General features: G+C 39.4%; 1 pseudogene; it reads right to left on the bottom strand.

The window, feature by feature from the left end:
- Positions 1–8,555: 8,555 nt before the first annotated feature.
- Positions 8,556–8,984, bottom strand: LOC114639472 (annotated as a pseudogene).
- Between the last annotated feature and the right edge of the window lie 2,054 nt (positions 8,985–11,038).

Genomic DNA, 11,038 nt, shown 5'->3' with positions numbered 1-11,038 from the left:
ACAAACGGGGACATCAAGAATCAAATATATTAACTGATGTCTTAGTTACAAGGAGTAAGAAATGAGGGTAGACCCAGAATATGCCACAGATTCATCCCTTTCAACCCTGCTATGCCGAAAGTCAGAAAATCAAAGCCTTGCCAGTATTTCAGATTATACCCTGAGGCACAGCCTCAGCATTTCCTTGTGTATAAAACAGCCAAGCTGGTTCCCATACCCACTCACAGGACGTGAGGCTACAGAAGAACTTAGGTAGTTATTAAGTGGGAGGGTAAATCATTTGCCAAAGACTGTTTTGTTTTACTTTTCCTTGAGTCCAGACAACTAACAGCAAGTTTTGTTTTGTTTCTTTTTTTTTTAAAGTGAAATGTTGGCAGACAAATTGGCTAAAGCACCAGACCTCTTTGTCATCCCAGCAGACACTAGAGATGAAAAAGAGCCTGCCTGGCTATCTTTGTCTGGTCTCTTGGCTAAAAAACAGAGTATTCTTCAGAGAGAAAGGGACTGGTCTCGCTCTTACAGTTAAAGGATCCTCTACACACATTATTCTTTCTGTGAAATGGGAAAGCCTTCAGATCTCAATTCTAGTTTTTAAAAGCAAGAATGGTGTTTATAAGGAAGAATGAATGGCAGGCATGTAGGGCATTGTTGGGATTATTAGTTCATCTCTCTTTCATCAACAGTCCATTTTCTAACCACACAGAAATGCATGGAATGAATGCATCTTGAGTGAACCTCTTCAAGGTTAGACAGACTTAAATGTGTTTTCCTTTCAATAAAAATTGGTATCCTTTTTTTAAAAAGGTTTTTTATTTTCCCCTTTGTCTTGACTATCATGAGCCTCAAAATCCATGTTCATGGCTGATGATAACAGTGTCTCATAGCATAAATTCTTGTAAAATGGTTTTCTTTATACTAGCATGTTACTAATAGACTCTTCTGTGTCTTTGGCTGTAAGCATCTATGAATCCTTGCTGGAGATATGATACTGATTCTCCCAGTAGCCTGGAATTTTCAGCCATGTCAGAGGCAGGCCCTCATCATGTCTCCGTTGCCATGCATGTGACACCTTGATAATTCTGTTTGTCTAGGACAATGAAAAATGGTGGAAATGACAGAGCAGCCACACTGAATTCAGTTTGAAGATGTTTCTTGCACATCTGCCTTCATGCTGAGAAGGCTGTATCCAGTCATCACACTGGTCTCATGGAGCAGGGCTAAACCAGCAGAGCTCTACTGAGGTCTTGTCAACAGACCTCCTGTGATCTTGAAGAAATATGAACGATAGGCAACCGCTGTTGTCTTAACCATTGAGTTTGGGGTAGTACATCTTTTTATGTAGCACATTAATCTGTTCAAGGTAAATGGGAAATATCTATTAAATACACTTTTAAATATCTAGTGAGAATGTTTTAATGAGTGTGTGAAAGACTTCCAATGTTTTAGAAGAAGTATATTATTTCATAATTCTATATATTTGCACATGTTCCTGATGGATGGATGGCCTTTATCCTGTGAAAACCTGGTCTCATTTCAGAATTCTCTGGGTAGTCTGCCCTAGTATCTTCTAGAATTGAACTATCTGCCTACTTAGTGCTAAATATGATTCTTGTACCTATGTTTCCCTCTGTCTGTCTATTTCTCTCTCTGTGTCTGTCTATTTCTCTCTCTCTCTCTCTTTCTCTCTCTCTCTCTCTCTCTCTCTCTCTCTCTCTCTCTCCCTCTCTCCCTCCCTCCCTCCCTCTCTTATTTTGTGATACCTAAGTTCAGGTACAAGGGACTATGTTTTATATATCTTTATACCATATTTGAAAAACATATCAAACATTTAGAAATATGTACAATTGAATATGTGTCTAGTCAACTCACTAGCTGAGAACATATTGCTAAGAAGACAACCACTCAAGGGATTCTGGGTATATTGCCACTGCAAAACAGAGCAGTGGCATTATTACTGTATAGGATGCAAATCCAGTGCCCAGACACTGGTCAGTGCTTGCTCTCAAATATCGAGATGAGAGTTAACAGACAAACACAACTTGGAATCAAGCTAATAGTAAACAAACTCACTGTAGTATTCCTAAGCCTCAGTGAGAAAGGAAGAGTCCAATTAATTTATTCTAATAGACTCCTAGAGGCCTCAGTTACCTCCCTATTCCTCAGGGTGAAGAATGAAACAAATGGGATGATGCATGTTAACATCATCCAATAATATACTGAGAGAAATATATGGGTAGCTCAGTGAAGTGTGAATATGGGAGAAAACTTATTTGTCAGGCTACAAGTGCCATGTCTGAATAGGAAAAATGCTTAGTTTATTGTGAACGTGGAACTCAGAGCATAAAACTAGGAAATTTGTTGAGAGAATCATGAACACTAATGACTGAGTGAATGTGGATACTATCAATTGAGAAGTCACAGGTTGAGACAGTGTGTGTGCGCGTGCGTGCATGCGTGTGTGTGTGAGTGTGTGTGTGTGTGTGTGTGATAGAGACAGAGACAGACAGAGAAAGAGACAGAAAGACAGAGAGAGAAGGAGAGAGATCTTGCTTCCTATCTTGAGTTTTTCCCTGTGTTAGCATTCGTAATTCGCTTGAAAATTTACACTCTTGTTTTCTTATTTGTTTGACAAATCACAGGTTCTTCTAACAAACTTGTTAGTAGGTAAGCTGAGTCCTCCTGACTGCATATGGAAACAGATTCTAAGATCTGCTAATCCTTAATGTGTGCTCTCACCCCCCTGGGCATTAGTAGGCAGAAGCACAGGAACCTAAGAGAAAGGGAGAACCCAGGGTGAGTGTCAAGTCTCTAGTGGTTTTGATTTGAGTGAGCTGCCAGACAACAGCAACAAGATTGGTGAGAAGGAGGAAGCAGCTTCACAGGGCAGGGGGAACCAACCTGCTACCAAGCAAGATTGAAGTGTGTATAGGATGCCCAGCCACATTTGCCCAACTGGGTGGTCCTCTTAGTAACAGTTCAGTAGACAGTGTTTTTCACAAAGTATTGTGCAACGTATTTCATCTGCCTCTCCATGCCTGCCTACTAGACTTTCCCCCAGGGAAGACAGACTGATAGGCATGGCATTAACACATGCCCCTTTGCTTGTTTACAGATAGATTTAAAATCAAGAAAAAGTGTTACAAGAGATAGTGCAAGAGAAGGAAGGAAACAAGCAAGCAAAGAAACAAACAAAGGCTAGGTGTAAACGTTCCATTTTCTTCTTACTCAAGATGCTATACAATGGCTGCATCCTTTTACCAGCAGCCAAGGTTCAGCCTCTGCTTTTGTCTCTGTCACACATGTTCCAGAGACTATGCCCTCACCCTCCACTTTCTGCCCCAGGGGCAGTGGTGTGATTTGTATGTGTCCTCCAGTGTTTGTGCTTAGGAGCTGTTTTTAAGAGGATGTTGGGTCATGAAGACCCTGCCCTGCCTTTCATCAGCAGTGAGTTTCTCGTAGAAAGATTAGATCATCCTCCTTTCCTCCCTCCTGATGCTCTCTTCTACCTTCTGTTAAGGCTGATGCAACAGAAGGCCCTTGTCACATTGCCAGATGTCACCGTGACCTTGGACCTCTAAGTCTCCAGAACCAGGACTAATAAATCTTTTTACAGCCTCTTGTATTCCATTGTAGCAGAAGAAAATAGACTTATGACAGGCAGACATGAACCTCATTGCTTCCATCTTTGGAGTTCTTATTCTAAAGTTCCTGTGTTCATTAAATCATTCTTACTTGTATGGTCCGTGCTTTTCCTGCTGGGACACAAAATAGTACAATTAACATTTGTTAAATAATTATTTTATACAACAAGAGTGACGATTCACACCTTTTATCATAGCACCCAGGAGGCAGAGCAGGTGAATTTCTGTGTGAATTTGAGACTAACCTGGTCTACACTGAAAGTTCCTGGCCAGCTGGGGATATATAGTGGGACACCTTCTCAAAAAAGGAAAGACGACAGAGAGAGAGAGAGAGAGAGAGAGAGAGAGAGAGAGAGAGAGAATATAGTGGGACACCTTCTCAAAAAAGGAAAGACGACAAAGAGAGAGAGAGAGAGAGAGAGAGAGAGAGAGAGAGAGAGAGAGAGAGGAAAAAGAAAAAGAAAAGAAAGGTTATGGATGAATGTATGCATTAGTTAATGAATCTGTTCCTGAGAAAATGAATCTTGTTTGGCTATGTGAGCATCTGAGCATCAGGAAGAGTCATGAGATGCATGAGAAGGTCTCATGGGACAATCAGAGGAGAAACCATATCAGACGGGAATGAGAAAGAATTTGAGACATACGTGTATTTGGCAGAGGAAACTCCACGGTTGTATGGATGACGTGGGCAGAGCATGGTGTTAAGTTATTTAGGAATTTTCCCCTCAGTAAAAATTTTACTGCTCCTTAGAGATAGATCGAGGATAAGATAAGGAGAGAACTGAGGGTAAGAATTAAGAAAGTTAAAAATAACCTGCCCACACTTCTTAATTAGCTTCAAAGGAGACAGCATTGCCAAGCACAATTATGCAGACGTTGGAATGTCTGTATCCCTCCTCCTGCTACATTTTTCATGCAATTTACTTGGCTTAGATTTGTTTATTAGCAACTTAAACAATTTCAAATCAAATAGCTTGCTTCCCCTACAGCAGACCTGAAGATAACTGCTGGGTGATAGGTGTAGATCCAGTAAGTAATCTTGACAAGAAATATTTGTCAAAAAGGGAGTGGGTAGCACTTACTGTTCTGCTCAGACCTGTAGGCCACACCTCTTCAAATGTAATGAGATTTCTGGAATAGTTGAAGTTGGCCTTGTACATACACTAGTAAGCATTCTTCAAATGAGCAAGAGAGGAAATCCACCATAGTGTAGCACAGGGTGATGATCAGGCTCTTACCAGGAACTGAGAACAATGGTCATGTCTCTTTTCTGCATACCATCCACTGGTTTTATTTATAATACAGCAACTGAGTAGCAACTATGATTAATTTTGAAGAAAAAGGAAGTGAAGAAGAGGAGGAAAAAGAAGAGGAAGAAAAGGAAGAGGAGAAGAAAGAGGAAGAGGAGGAAAAGGAGGAGGAGGAAGAGGAGAAAGAGGAGGAGGAGAAAGAGGAGGAGGAGGAGGAGGAAGAGGAGGAGGAGGAGGAGGAGGAGGAGGAGGAGGAGGAGGAGGAGGAAGCAGAAGCACCATACTATATGAGAAAACTTTGGAGAGCAGCTAACAGATATTTTTATATCTTCAAAGTGGAGATAGTTTTATGTACATATAAACATCTCAAAATTTATCAACTTATATACTGTAAATATGGGAATTTTATTTTATACCAACTGTACCTTAATAATTTTATTTAGAATAAGATAAACTTCATAAACCTTATGATTCTATAGGGCCCAGTGTCTCCAGCCCCCAGTCCTCCAGCTTTACTAGTCATTACTTCTCTTTCTTCAGCACATTGGCTTTACTACTATTCTTGAACAGACACAGCCACCTTCACTGGTACCTTGTACTTTCCGTTTCTCTTCTCTGAAGTATTTCTTCTACTCCCAACTCTGTCTCCCATGCCATAGCCAGATCTTATGGAGGCATCTTCTCAATTGAGGTTCCCTCTTCTCAAATGGCTACAAGTTTATATCAAGTTGACATGAATCTATCCAGCACAAATGGCTACAGATTTACTGCACAATGGTATATACACTTGTATTTATTTGTAGGGGGTTAGCTTGGCTTCCACAAGAATTATATTAAAATTTGTTAATCCCTCTTAAGACTAACACATGCCATTCCTAGACTCTTGGAGTACAAGAAAATGGGAAGCCCTATTATTCTAGTTCCGTCGGATATTTGAGTTGTCTTTGCATCTATCCTTGCTCACCTCATCAAGAGCTCCTTCAGTCCTGAGTAACTCTTCATTCTCTTTCTGAAGTACTTACAGCAGCTAGCATGGTGAATACTGTGTCTAGATATCAGACAGGGCTGTCAGATAGTTGATCAGTTATCCTCTAGTTGTTACTATGAAGGTATTGTTTTTAATCACTGACTTTTTACATTTCTTTTGCTTTGTTGAAACAGTGTCTTATATAGTCCAGAATGCCATTAAATTTGCTATGGAATTAAAACTGACCTTAAGCTCTTGATCCTTTTGATTGTACCTCCCAAATGCTGGGATTGTTGATATGTGCCTGATACATGGTGATGCCTGCCTTCAAATGTAATTGACATTTAAATCAGCAGTGTTAGGGTTCAGACAGTGGTACCCTCAAGTGCAGCACTTCCACATGCTGAGCTGGGGAAGCAGTCTTAGAATCAAACTAGCTCACTCATTGCCCCCCTTCATTCTGAAACTGCCCCCAAATACCATTATCTTAAACTGATGTTTGAGAATCTCATCCAATAACCTGGGAACATGAGCCATGAAGAGGATGGGAGGATAAAGACCATGGCTACTGTGCTAGCTCATCTTATGTTAACTTGACAAGCTAGAGTTATCTGAAAGGAGGGAACCACAACTGAGAAAATGCCTCCATAAGATGCAGCTATAGGGCATTTTCTTAATTAGTAATCGATGGGGGAGGGCCCAGCCCATTGTGGTTGGTGTCAATCTTGAGGAAGTGGTCCTGGGTTCTACAAGAAAGCAGGCTGAGCAAGCAATAAGGGGCTGATGAGAGGTAAGCCAGTAATCAGGACCCCTCCATGGTCTCTGCATCAGTCCCAACCTCCAGGTTCCTGCCCTATTTGAATTCCTGCTCTGACTCCCTTTTGTGATGAACAGTGATGTGGAAGTTTAAGCCAAATAAACACTTTCCTCCTCAAGTGTCTTGGTGTGTCATCACAGCAATAGGAGCCATAACTAAGACAGCTATATTCAAACAGCTTCTTCTTTTTTTCCCCAGAGTAACTCAGGGATCACCTGGGAGAATTTATCTGTGCAAGATGACACCTTTTGTTTCTCGTCTCCCTTTCAGGAGGGAATAGAACTACAACTAATACATGGTTGTGTGTGTTTGTGTATGTGCATGTTCATGAGCTGTAAAATAAACAACACTGCAACACAGAGGTTTTTGATTATTATTATTACTCCTAATAATACTGTTATTCCAGTAGATTTCTCCTTTTAGAAATTGGGACATGAAAACACAATGAGTTAAACACACACAGTGAGGGAAGCAACGAGTCACCAAGGCTGCCTAGTAATCCCAACCACTCACCTTCCAGTCTTTTCTCCAGTCTTCCTTAAAACATCACTAACTCTCTCAGACCGAAAGATCCTTAAAAGTTATTTTCAACTTTCCATTGTAATTATTCATGATTTTGTCCTTGAAGGTCTATTGCCATTAAGAGTTACAGCACCTAACACAGCATCTGAAGCCCAGTGGACATAGGCTACGTGAGCATATAACGGTGGCAGTGATTGGATAGCCAAGAGAAGAGCACAGGGCCTGTCTACAATAAGTAAGGTAAAGAACAAAGAGGAGACTATCCTTTAATTCTTTCCCAGCAAAGCTGACATACAGGTATCTCCAGGAATCCAGGGGAAATACACACTGAAGAGAGACCAAACAAAACCATAGGCAAGAGAAAACAATCTCTGAACTGATAAAAAGCTTAGGGGAAAGAAGCCTTTTCTTTTTTCTTTTTTTTTTTTTTTTGAATTGGGCCTTCAGGATGATATTTCTCATTGTAATTCGGAGCTCTGCAACAGCCCCTTCCTAACATCCGCTTTCTTACTTCATTTCCTTTGCTAGTATTTCCACGACCCTAAGCCTGCACGGCTCCTTTGCTGGTGCCATGTGTGCATTTGAGGCTGATAGCCAGTTGCAGAATCATCCTGTTTTGCATATTTGCACAGTGTAGCACTGAAGGCACTGCAGCCAGAACATTTTTTTTTTTTGTCCTTTTAAATGGGATAAGTTCATGAGAAGTTGGGTTATAATTTCCTGAGCCAGGAAAGCCAGTCATCTGGGATGGAAACTGAGGAACAAATGACTTAAGTATTCTTCTTCATCAAATGACTTAATAATAATAATTTTAAAAGGTTATATAATAGGTGCAAGGGTTCTCAAAACATAATGGTAAAAATCATCTGTAGAGTTCTTTTACAGACAGCTTCCCTGCCTCAAACCCCACAGAGATTCTTACTCAGTGTTTCTGGGACAAGTGTTTCTGTGCCAATTTTTACCAAATACCCTAACTGGTTCTGTTCAGGTGGCAGCCAGATCACACACTGAAGAAGGTACCGCTGATAAAGAAAATGGTGAGCACTGGGTTTCAAAAACCTAGCCCTATATTTAAGAGCTTTTAAACATAGACAATGTCCATAAACTCTATGAACAACCAATTATTTAACCATTTAAAGATCACCAAGGACTAGAGAGATGGCTAGTAGTTAAACATGCTTGCTGCTCTTTCAGAGGACTAGAGTTTGGCTTTCAGCCCCTTGTTGGGCAACTGACAACCACCTGTACCTTCAAACCAAGGGATCTGGTGTCCTCTTCTGCCCTTCCTCTATACCCACATATACTTCTGCATACTCACAGAGACTCATGAATAAAAATGTTAAGTAAATCTTTTTTTGGTCAGTTTAGGCATCATCCGTTTATTATAAAAGGGAGGCATGGAAATTATTTACATGATGAAATAGTTCAGAACTTCAGTGGAATGGGCAGCTTCATGTGACACCATTTCAACAGTGATTTCAGTCGATATACTTTCCAAGAATGTCACCATCTCTAAATAAGAAATAATCCTTGTCGTCTAGAACTACTTTGGTGCCTCCATATTCTGGGAGAAGAACTTTATCTCCAACTTTCACACTGACAGGCTGAATCTCTCCACCCTTTCTTTTCCCGCCTGATCCCACAGCCACGACCGTTGCCTGCAATACTTTTCCTTGAGACTTTTCTGGAAGCAAAATGCTACCTTTGGTTACAGTTTCAGCGACACTCCTTTCAACCAATACTCTGTCAAAGAGTAGAAGAAACTTCCTAAAAGCTTGTCCAGCCATGACTTGCACCACCACAGCTCCAGACTCTGTACTCGGGCCGCTTTAAATAAATCTTTAAAAAATGATGGCTACCATACATATTTCTACACTACTAGAACACCAGCCCATGTTTCCAGAGAGTGGAATTGCTGTAATGGTTTCTGTGAGCAAGCTTCTGCGTGGCTGGTGTGCTTCGGTATGGGTATGCATGTAGTTCTGAATGTAATCCAGTATCAGTTTCACAGTGAGTGAACACAGAAAAAGATATTCACATTTATTAAGTAAAACAAATACAATGCACTGTGATGTGTACCAGCATCACACCCTGGAATTCACCCAACTGTGAACTACACAATTCTCTTCTTTAGAAAGAGTCCAAGTCAATTATTTGCCATTGTGATGAAAAGCTGACCAATACACCCTGCTATACATCTGGTAATTTTATTGGCTAGAGTTCCATAGATGCTGACAAGTGACACAAGACATCTGGGTAAAAGATCAAGGACAGAAATGACAGCAGACAGAACATCAGCAACTTTCCTATTCCTCTTGTCTGAATGCCTTTCTGAAGGACCGATGCACAAAAGGTCATTCCCATACAGTAAAGTGTGTTAAAGGAGAGAACCTGTGCTTAAATGTCTTGGGTTGACTATAACAGGCAGCAAGGCATTGCTCATTGCTCTAGAAGTAAATATTGTTTCTACCATTTTAAGATATAAATAGACCTTTTCCTTGCTCTTGCTTTTTGCCTAGAAGAAGAGAGTCCATCTTCTGATAATCTTAGATAAATGTATTTGAAAAGATGGTGTAAAATAAAGGCAATCAGTGCCTTTTTGCAAAGATGCAAAAATGTTGAAGATTTTTGGAAAAGTATCTTCCCTCACATGTGTTTAGAGTAAAGATTTTAGCTCCACATTCTGTATGATCAAGGCACAAAGCAAAGTACTTATCTGGGCTTCAAGCATAGAAGGCTACAGTACTGGTAGATAGATAGATAGATAGATAGATAGATAGATAGATAGATAGACAGACAGACAGACAGACAGACAGATAGATAGATAGATAGATAGATAGATAGATAGATAGAAAAAGTAAATTACTTACTGAGAAAACAGAATAGAAAGAAGGGTGAAAATTAGTGGAATGTAAAATAGAAAGCAGAAAAAATTCAATAAAACCAAAGGCTATTTCTTTCAGATGGCCAATAAAGTTAATAGATTTCTGTAATGATCAAGAAAAATAATGGAGGGAAGACCCAAATGACCAATATCTTACCTGAGATAAAGAGACAGCATTACAGACCCTACAGGCTTGAAAGGACAAGAAGAGAATGTTATAAATACAATAATAGCAAGCTAAACAACTTAGAAAATTGAACGAATTCCTGGGAGGTTACAAATTACCCAACCAGGTTCAAGAAAAAACTAAAAAATAAGATAGCTCTAAACTTATTAACTCATTTGGATTTGTAATTAATAATTAAATCTATAAAAATTCTTATGCTTGAATGATTTCCTTAGTTGATTCTTATCAAATATTTAAGGAAGAAATAATACCAATCATATTAATCATTTCTCAGGAAACAAGAGAGGCTCAGACATGTCTCTGTTTATGTTGCCCTGATGCCCAAAACCAGACACAAATAGTTAAGGAAAGAAACTACATTATACTCAAGAGAAACTATATTTTGCTAAATAAATAAAATAAAGTCAGACACATGGGTCCATGTTTTATGAGTCCATGGAAATTGAAGTTTAGAAGAGTAAAAATGAATCTCTGTAATTAATCTCTGCAATGACAGAATTAAATTAGTGGTTGCCTGGGGCCTGAATTTGGAGAAAAGTATTAATGTCAAAGGCTTGCAGGAAATTTTAGAGAATGATATAATTGTTATATATTTTAGTTGAGATGGTGTTGCATGCAGTGATTTATAAATTTTTCAAAAATTCAGCAAATGGTACCCTTGAAATAAGTTCTTTCTGATATAAAATAAATTTGAAAGCAGTATGACTATTCACAATATTTAAATGTTGTGCTAATATACGTATGAGTAATTAAAAGTTCACACACTACTT

Source organism: Grammomys surdaster, unplaced genomic scaffold (genome assembly GCF_004785775.1).
Source record: "Grammomys surdaster isolate TR1022 unplaced genomic scaffold, NIH_TR_1.0 100, whole genome shotgun sequence".
Taxonomy (NCBI): domain Eukaryota; kingdom Metazoa; phylum Chordata; class Mammalia; order Rodentia; family Muridae; genus Grammomys; species Grammomys surdaster.
The sequence above is the reverse complement of the archived record's forward strand: the minus strand, read 5'-3'. Positions and strand labels throughout refer to the sequence as shown.